Genomic DNA, 7,653 nt, shown 5'->3' on the forward strand with positions numbered 1-7,653 from the left:
TCTCTCTAGAATGTGTTGAAGGTTTTGAAGAAACTGGGGCACATTCTGATGCTCACTGAAGGTGGCATCTCAGAGAGTCTTTGAAAGCCTTAAGGGGAGTACGGCACTTACGGCCGTAGAGCATCTCATAAGGAGATACTCCTAGGGACTCATTGGGGAGACTTCTGAAAATACACATTATAAGGTCAATCTGCTTATCCCAATCCTTCGAGGTTTCACTACAAAACTTTTTCAAGAGTGCTTTGATGGTCTGATGACTACGTTCAAGAGAACCCTGTGAAGCAGGATGATAGGGGCTGGACAATACCTGTTTGATGTTGAACTCCTCCAGTGTCCTTTTGAAGAGATCACTGGTGAAGTTGGTACCATAGTCGCTCTGAATCTCCCTGGGAAATCCGTATTGAGTGAAGATCTTCAATAGATGTTTTATAACCGTAGCAGCCGTGATGTTCTTCACTGGAACTGCTATGGGAAATCTGGTGGTAGGACACAGGATGGTTAGGATGTAGGCGTTACCTGAACTGGTCCGAGGTAAAGGACCGACACAGTCTATTATGAGTTTGTGGAAAGGTTCCGCAGGCACCTGTATGGGAATCAGTGGCGCTCTGGGAATGGAGATGTTCGGTTTGCCTGCCATCTGACATGTATGACACTGTTTTACGTACTGTTTGACGTTATTTACCATACCTGGCCAGTAGTAGTCTTGACGAATTCCATGGTAAGTCTTGTTGAAGCCGTAGTGGGAGAGTGCTCCGTGGGCCAGGTGTAGAATAGTGGGCCGCAGGCTGGTAGGAATCACAAGTTGTTCGATGTTGGCCCAATCGTCCTCCTCCTTCAGTTTACTGGGTCTATATCTGCGGTAGAGCAAGTCGTTCTCTAGGAAGAACCCAGGAATACTGTCGGGTTGAGTCTCAGCCTGGAAAAACAATGGTGTTAAAGTAAGATCTTCCCTCTGCAACTTACGGAACTCCAATTTAACTTGGTCAGATGCGGGGGTAGTTTCTGAGGGTCTTGAGGGACAGCGGTAGCAGTAGAGTCAGCTGGCTGTGGACGTGCGGCTTGTGCACGGGTGGTCACGAGAACCGGAGGAGAAACTTCATCACTCTCTTGAACCTCTGCTGGAACATACTCTAGAATAGGGTTACTTGGCACAGAGTTACACACCTGGGGTTTGTCCATGACGATCAGGTTGGTCGGTTGCAGGTCTTCTGCCAAGTCGTTGCCTAGGAGAAGTTGCACTCCAGGCATGGGAAAAGGCTTTTCCCTGACGGCGACATGGACTTCCCCGTTCACGTAGGGACAATCCAGGTGGACTCTGGCGAGAGGGTATGGAGTGGTAGCAGTGAGGTCAGTGATGAAGACAGTTTCTCCGGTGTAGGTGATGTTGGGCACAGCCGACTTCAAGATGATCGATTGAAGAGCCGCTGTGTCCCTCAAGATCTTCAATTTGAAACGCCCCTCCGGATTTGAACCGTTGGCAGAGACAGTTCCAGTATACAGGTGGTTACTGAAAAGAGAAAGATCATTAACATTAACACCAACATTCATCACAGGCTTGCCGGACTTAATTAGGAGGAGTTGGTTTGGGTTTTTGTTGGTCAGTGGTTCCCTTGTATTGAGACTTACCACACTTGTCTATGGTATGTCCATAGAGTCTACAATACTTGCAGTACAGTTGTGAACCAGCTTGATCGGGGCTCACTTTCTCGTAACTGTACCACGACTTCTTACTGGAGGATGGTTCGGGTGTCAGCCGGTGGATGAGGCTGTAAGTGTCAGCCGACTTAGCACACTTCAGGTAGTCGGTTTCTTCTTTATCTGCTAAGTAGAGGCGGACAGGAGGCGGCACACGTCTCAAGAATTCTTCAACAAGCATCAGGTTGACGAGTTCTGTAAAAGTAGAGACATGTGCTGCTTCCAGCCATTTCATGAAATACCTCCGTTTCGTGTTAGCAAACTCGAGGAAGGTAGTGGTACTTGCCTTCAGGTGGTCACGGAATTTCCTTCTATAACTTTCAGTAGAGAGGAGGTAGGCGTCCAACACTGCTTGTTTCAGAGTGTGGTAGTCATTCTCAGACGCCAAAGTACTGAGTGTGACTGCAGCTCTACCTGTAAGATGGACTCTGAGAAGTGTGGCCCATTGGTCGACAGGCCAACTGAGTTGATTAGCAAGGGTTTCAAAGGTGGTAAAGAACACATCAACTTCTGCTTCTACAAAGGATGGCATTAACTTACTTGCATGTGATATATTAAAACTGACGGGAAGATTGGCAGTAGCTTGCTGGCGTTGAGCGAGGTGTGAAGTTTCCAACGTGTATTCGCGTTGACGACACTCTAGAGCCAGAGTTGCTTGTTGCTTGTCATGTTCGCGTTGCATCTCCAACTCGCGTTGTTTGGTTTCAAGCTGTACTCGTTCCCGCTCCTGGAGTGTTTCAAGCTGTACTCGTTCCCGCTCACGGAGCATTGCAAACTCACGTTCCTTGAGGGCGATTTCTTCCCTTCTTAAGGCAGCTTCGCGTTCTTGTTCTTCCCTTCGTATGGCAGCTGCTTCTCTTTGCTGCTCACGTTCAATCTTGGCCAGCTCTAGTTTGAGTTTCATCGTTGCCAAATCAGTTTTTTCTGCAATATAGTAAGTTTCATGAGTTTCAGAGTCTATCTTACCTTGCTCTAAATAGTAATCCAGCAACAGGTTGTGTAGGTCATTTTTGTTGGCTTGGTAGGGAACTTCTAGTTGATACTCATGTGCAAGAGTTTGTAATTCAGTCTTCTTGGCACGACTTAAAGTCCCTATTTCACCTGCTGGATTTGCACGGAAAGCTTGGAGACGAAACATGGTGAAATTAGCAAATAAAGGTACACGAATATTCAATAGTGAATGTCAGAAACAGGACAACGTGGCAACTGGTACCTATCCTGTGAGATCTTTAACAATTAAAGTTAAGTAAAAGATGTTAAATGATTAAATTAAATCAAGGGCGCAGGAAATCTTGTACCCGGTACTCATGTAAGAGGATAAGGGCAAGAAAATCCTACTAACAAATGAAACAGAGTTTCGAAAACAAATGAAACAGTTAAATGCCTCAAAAGTAAAATTGGTAGTCCAAGGATGTAGGCATACCTTGCCAAGTCTCTATAGGACATAAAGCAAGTTTTTCCTACTGAATTTAATATGATACTTACAGAATTCGCGAACTTTTGTGCTCTGAAAAAGTAAGCTAATTCCCTACCGTTGTATGTATCATCATCTCTGACTGACGTGTAGGGGTGCGAGGTGTCAACTGGTGACGAGAACTGTTGCTGAGGTCCCAATTCAGCAACTAAAGTTCGAGCTAGAGGAACTATGGCCCTCTTTGTCCTCCTACAGTCAGATTGCAGAAGATTGGGTACTCTTGACCCGGGGCAGACCACAGTACCAGGGTACCAATATGATGATCTGTCAAAAATGAGAAATATCCAAGGGACAAAGATGGTAAACACGAGTAATAACACGGAGGGAGAGATGACCAATTAAGAGTATGACTGCGGCCTACAGTCACCACGTAATCCAAAGTTGTCTCACCTTCACTATATGTTACTCTCGTAATGCACAATACACCGCACCTTATAAAAAATGAAATTGAATATGAAAAATAGTAAAGCTACGTTAACAAAGTTAAATACGCTTACCATTAATTACCACTTGGCACCAGTACCTGAGTGAAGCTCCTAGGACAGGCCCCCATATAATATGTGACGGTAACGCGTTGGTGTTCGGCTGTTCAAAGCTAGGGGTATGGCCTCGTCACATAGTATTAAAAAAAAAAATAGAAAATCTGGAACTTCGTCTGTGGTAAGGTAAGGAGAAGACACACAAAACACAAGTAAATTTTAACAATGAAATTTTAATTACGTTAAATAAATTAAAACATGAATAAAATGGACTTACAAATTCGTATAATAAAATCAATCAATCAAAATAATAAGAATAATTAAATGACACAATGAAAAGTTACGTTAAGACAAAATAACAAGAAATGGAATATACAAGTATATGAAAGGTGCTGGAATATTGGCTTTAAGCTATCACCTCTCTCAGTATACGTACGCTAAAGCTTACGTCTAGCAGGGAGAAGTGTTAACTGTGAAAGCACGGAACATTCTGAGGACTGAGGTCATGGCGGCCAAAGACATCAAGTAGTATGGGGGGTGGAGTGCAGTTGCAGCCCGACCGGCGACCAATCAGAGGAGCCGGCAGCAAGACGGGTAGTTTGGCGGTTTGAGTCTGAGCAGGTATCCCTGGCTGCATACGTTTTGCTCTCTGGCAAACCTTGCTGGTGTTGTTGTCGTTGTTGGACATTTCTTCCTTAGTAGTTTTATATAGTTGGATCGACGTAATTGTGGAGGGAAGAGCAGGCTCAATCTCTTGAAGGAGATTATCGTCACAATATATATATATATATATATATATATATATATATATATATATATATATATATATATATATATATATTATTAAATATGACCGAAAAAGTAAGATTAATAATTCTAACACGAATTTTCTCAATCTTTCGTACATTTCTTTTCACTGTTGGAGGTAAATAAAAAATCAATTCTCCAAAATTCATTTTTATTTCTAGTCTGACGCGACACGAGCGCGTTTTGTAAAACTTATTACATTTTCAAAGACTTTAGTTTACAAATACACAACTGAATAGAACTTACGCATCTCCGATTTTGTTTTTATATCTACATTTGAGAGAGGTGGATGGGGTGAGGTGGCATTAATAGGGTATTAATTTCATCAACACAAGACAGAACACGAAACAATGGGTATTGAATAGAAGTGATTGTAGAAAGCCTATTGGTCCATATTTCTTGATGCTTCTATATTGGAGCGGAGTCTTGAGGTGGGTAGAATATAGTTGTGCATTAATTTGCTGTTGATTGCTGGTGTTGACTTCTTGATGTGTAGTGCCTCGCAAACGTCAAGCCGCCTGCTATCGCTGTATCTATCGATGATTTCTGTGTTGTTTACTAGGATTTCTCTGGCGATGGTTTGGTTGTGGGAAGAGATTATATGTTCCTTAATGGAGCCCTGTTGCTTATGCATCGTTAAACGCCAAGAAAGAGATGTTGTTGTCTTGCCTATATACTGGGTTTTTTGGAGCTTACAGTCCCCAAGAGGGCATTTGAAGGCATAGACGACGTTAGTCTCTTTTAAAGCGTTCTTTAAAGTGTCCAGACACAAAACAGAACGCTTTAAAAGAGACTAACGTCGTCTATGCCTTCAAATGCCCTCTTGGGGACTGTAAGCTCCAAAAAAAACAGTATATAGGCAAGACAACAACATCTCTTTCTAGGCGTTTAACGATGCATAAGCAACAGGGCTCCATTAAGGAACATATAATCTCTTCCCACAACCAAACCATCGCCAGAGAAATCCTAGTAAACACAGAAATCATCGATAGATACAGCGATAGCAGGCGGCTTGACGTTTGCGAGGCACTACACATCAAGAAGTCAACACCAGCAATCAACAGCCAATTAACCCTTAAACTGCGCATGGCGTATATATACGCCCTGAGTAACATGTCCCATGGTGCGCATGGCGTATATATACGCCATAGGGTGCCAGGCCTGATTCAAATGGCCCGCGGCTACACGGGGTTCACAGTAGCTTCCTCAGGGCTCTTGTAAACAGATGCCATTTAAAAAAAAAGTCGTGGGCAATATTCTCAGGTGTGAGAGGCACAGTACTGTTGGAGCAACCAAGGCCGGCGCACGCAGCATGAGCGAACAGCATTGATGTTCAGCTTGTGACCACAGCATCGCCGAAAAATGTCAAAATAAATATATAATTGTTATTATTTAGCGATGACAATATTACAGATGACCAATGACTGTGATATAAATAACCAGGGTTGTGATAATAGCAGGATTGTTGTAATAATTAGCGCTGTGGGAGGAGTGATGCTGAGAGACGGAGGGAGACAGCATCGTTTACCGACTGTGTGGCCACCTGTTATTGTCTGCATTCACCATACCAGGCCAGTGGTTCTCTATGGTGAACACAAATGTAGATACTTATATATAATGTGTGTATTAGTGTAATAACAGCAAAAGGATTATGCTGGGAGGAGCCATATGGGTGACGGAGGTGACGTCGTCTGCACGATTTGTCTAGCTGTTTAGAGGGTGGCCACTATGCTCTTTGGGCGCACTACAAGCTTAGGTGTACAGTTACGGTGCATAAAACATGTAGATATTTATATATAATATGTGTATATAGGGTAATAACACTGCAAAAGGTATTGTTGGGGGAGAAAGTTTAGTGCGTGTGACCTTGATAGAGTGAGGGAGCCGCGCAGCCGCCATCTGTGTATAGCGACGACTCTTAGTGCCTGAACTAACTATATCAGCTTAGCTGTACAGTTGTGGTGAACAAAATATATACATACTTATATATAACGTCTGTATATAGTGTAATAACACCACAAATGGTATTGTTGGGGGAGAAAGTTTAGTGCGTGTGTTGAGGGAGTGGCAGCGAGTGGCTGGCTGGTGTGTGGCGGTAACTCTTCGTTGCTGTTCGACTCTTAATACCAACTTAGTGGTTCGTTATGGTGACCAAAATATGCAGATACTTATATATAACCTGTGTATAGAGTGTAATAACAGCAAAACTATTTGTTTATAGTTTTATAAACATAATAATTGAATCACTAATATGCACATCATACTTTTGAGTATAGCGATTATTAACCACTTTTATTATATAAATATAATACAATACACACTATTGAATAATATTACTGCAAAAAAACTAAGAAAAAATCAATCGGAGACATTGAAACAATTAGGTAATAATATCTTTGTGGCAACTCTCCCCTGTCAACGCGGGTGACGCTGACCGGGTCTGACGACCGCTCTGTCAACGCCCACTTTTTGCCAGACTTCCTCGGTCAATTGCGCCCAAAATATGTCACCTACGATTTTTTTTTTATTTTTTCCGTGCTCAGGGGACACAAATTAACATGTTTAGAAGACGAGAAAATTTTTTTGAATTTTTTTTTTTCTTGTGCACAGGGGTGTAAATGTCCCAAGGACCCCTGAGCAGTGTAAGGGTTAATGCACAACTATATTCTACCCACCTCAAGACTCCACTCCAATATAGAAGCATCAAGAAATATGGACCAATAGGCTTTCTACAATCACTTCTATTCAATACCCATTGTTTCGTGTTCTGTCTTGTGTTGATGAAATTAATACCCTATTAATGCCACCTCTTGTTCTGTCTTATGTTGATGAAATTAATACCCTATTAATGCCACCTCACCCCATCCACCTCTCTCAAATGTAGATATAAAATCGGAGATGCGTAAGTTCTATTCAGTTGTGTATTTGTAAACTAAAGTCTTTGAAAATGTAATAAGTTTTACGAAACGCGCTTGTGTCGCGTCAGACTAGAAATAAAAATGAATTTTGGAGAATTGATTTTTGATTTACCTCCAACAGTGAAAAGAAATGTACGAAAGATTGAGAAAATTCGTGTTAGAATTATTAATCTTACTTTTTCGGTCATATTTAATAATATTTATATATATATATATATATATATATATATATATATATATATATATATATATATATATATATATATATATATATATATAT

The sequence above is a fragment of the Procambarus clarkii genome, chromosome 55 (assembly GCF_040958095.1).
Source record: "Procambarus clarkii isolate CNS0578487 chromosome 55, FALCON_Pclarkii_2.0, whole genome shotgun sequence".
Classification (NCBI taxonomy): Eukaryota; Metazoa; Arthropoda; class Malacostraca; order Decapoda; family Cambaridae; genus Procambarus; species Procambarus clarkii.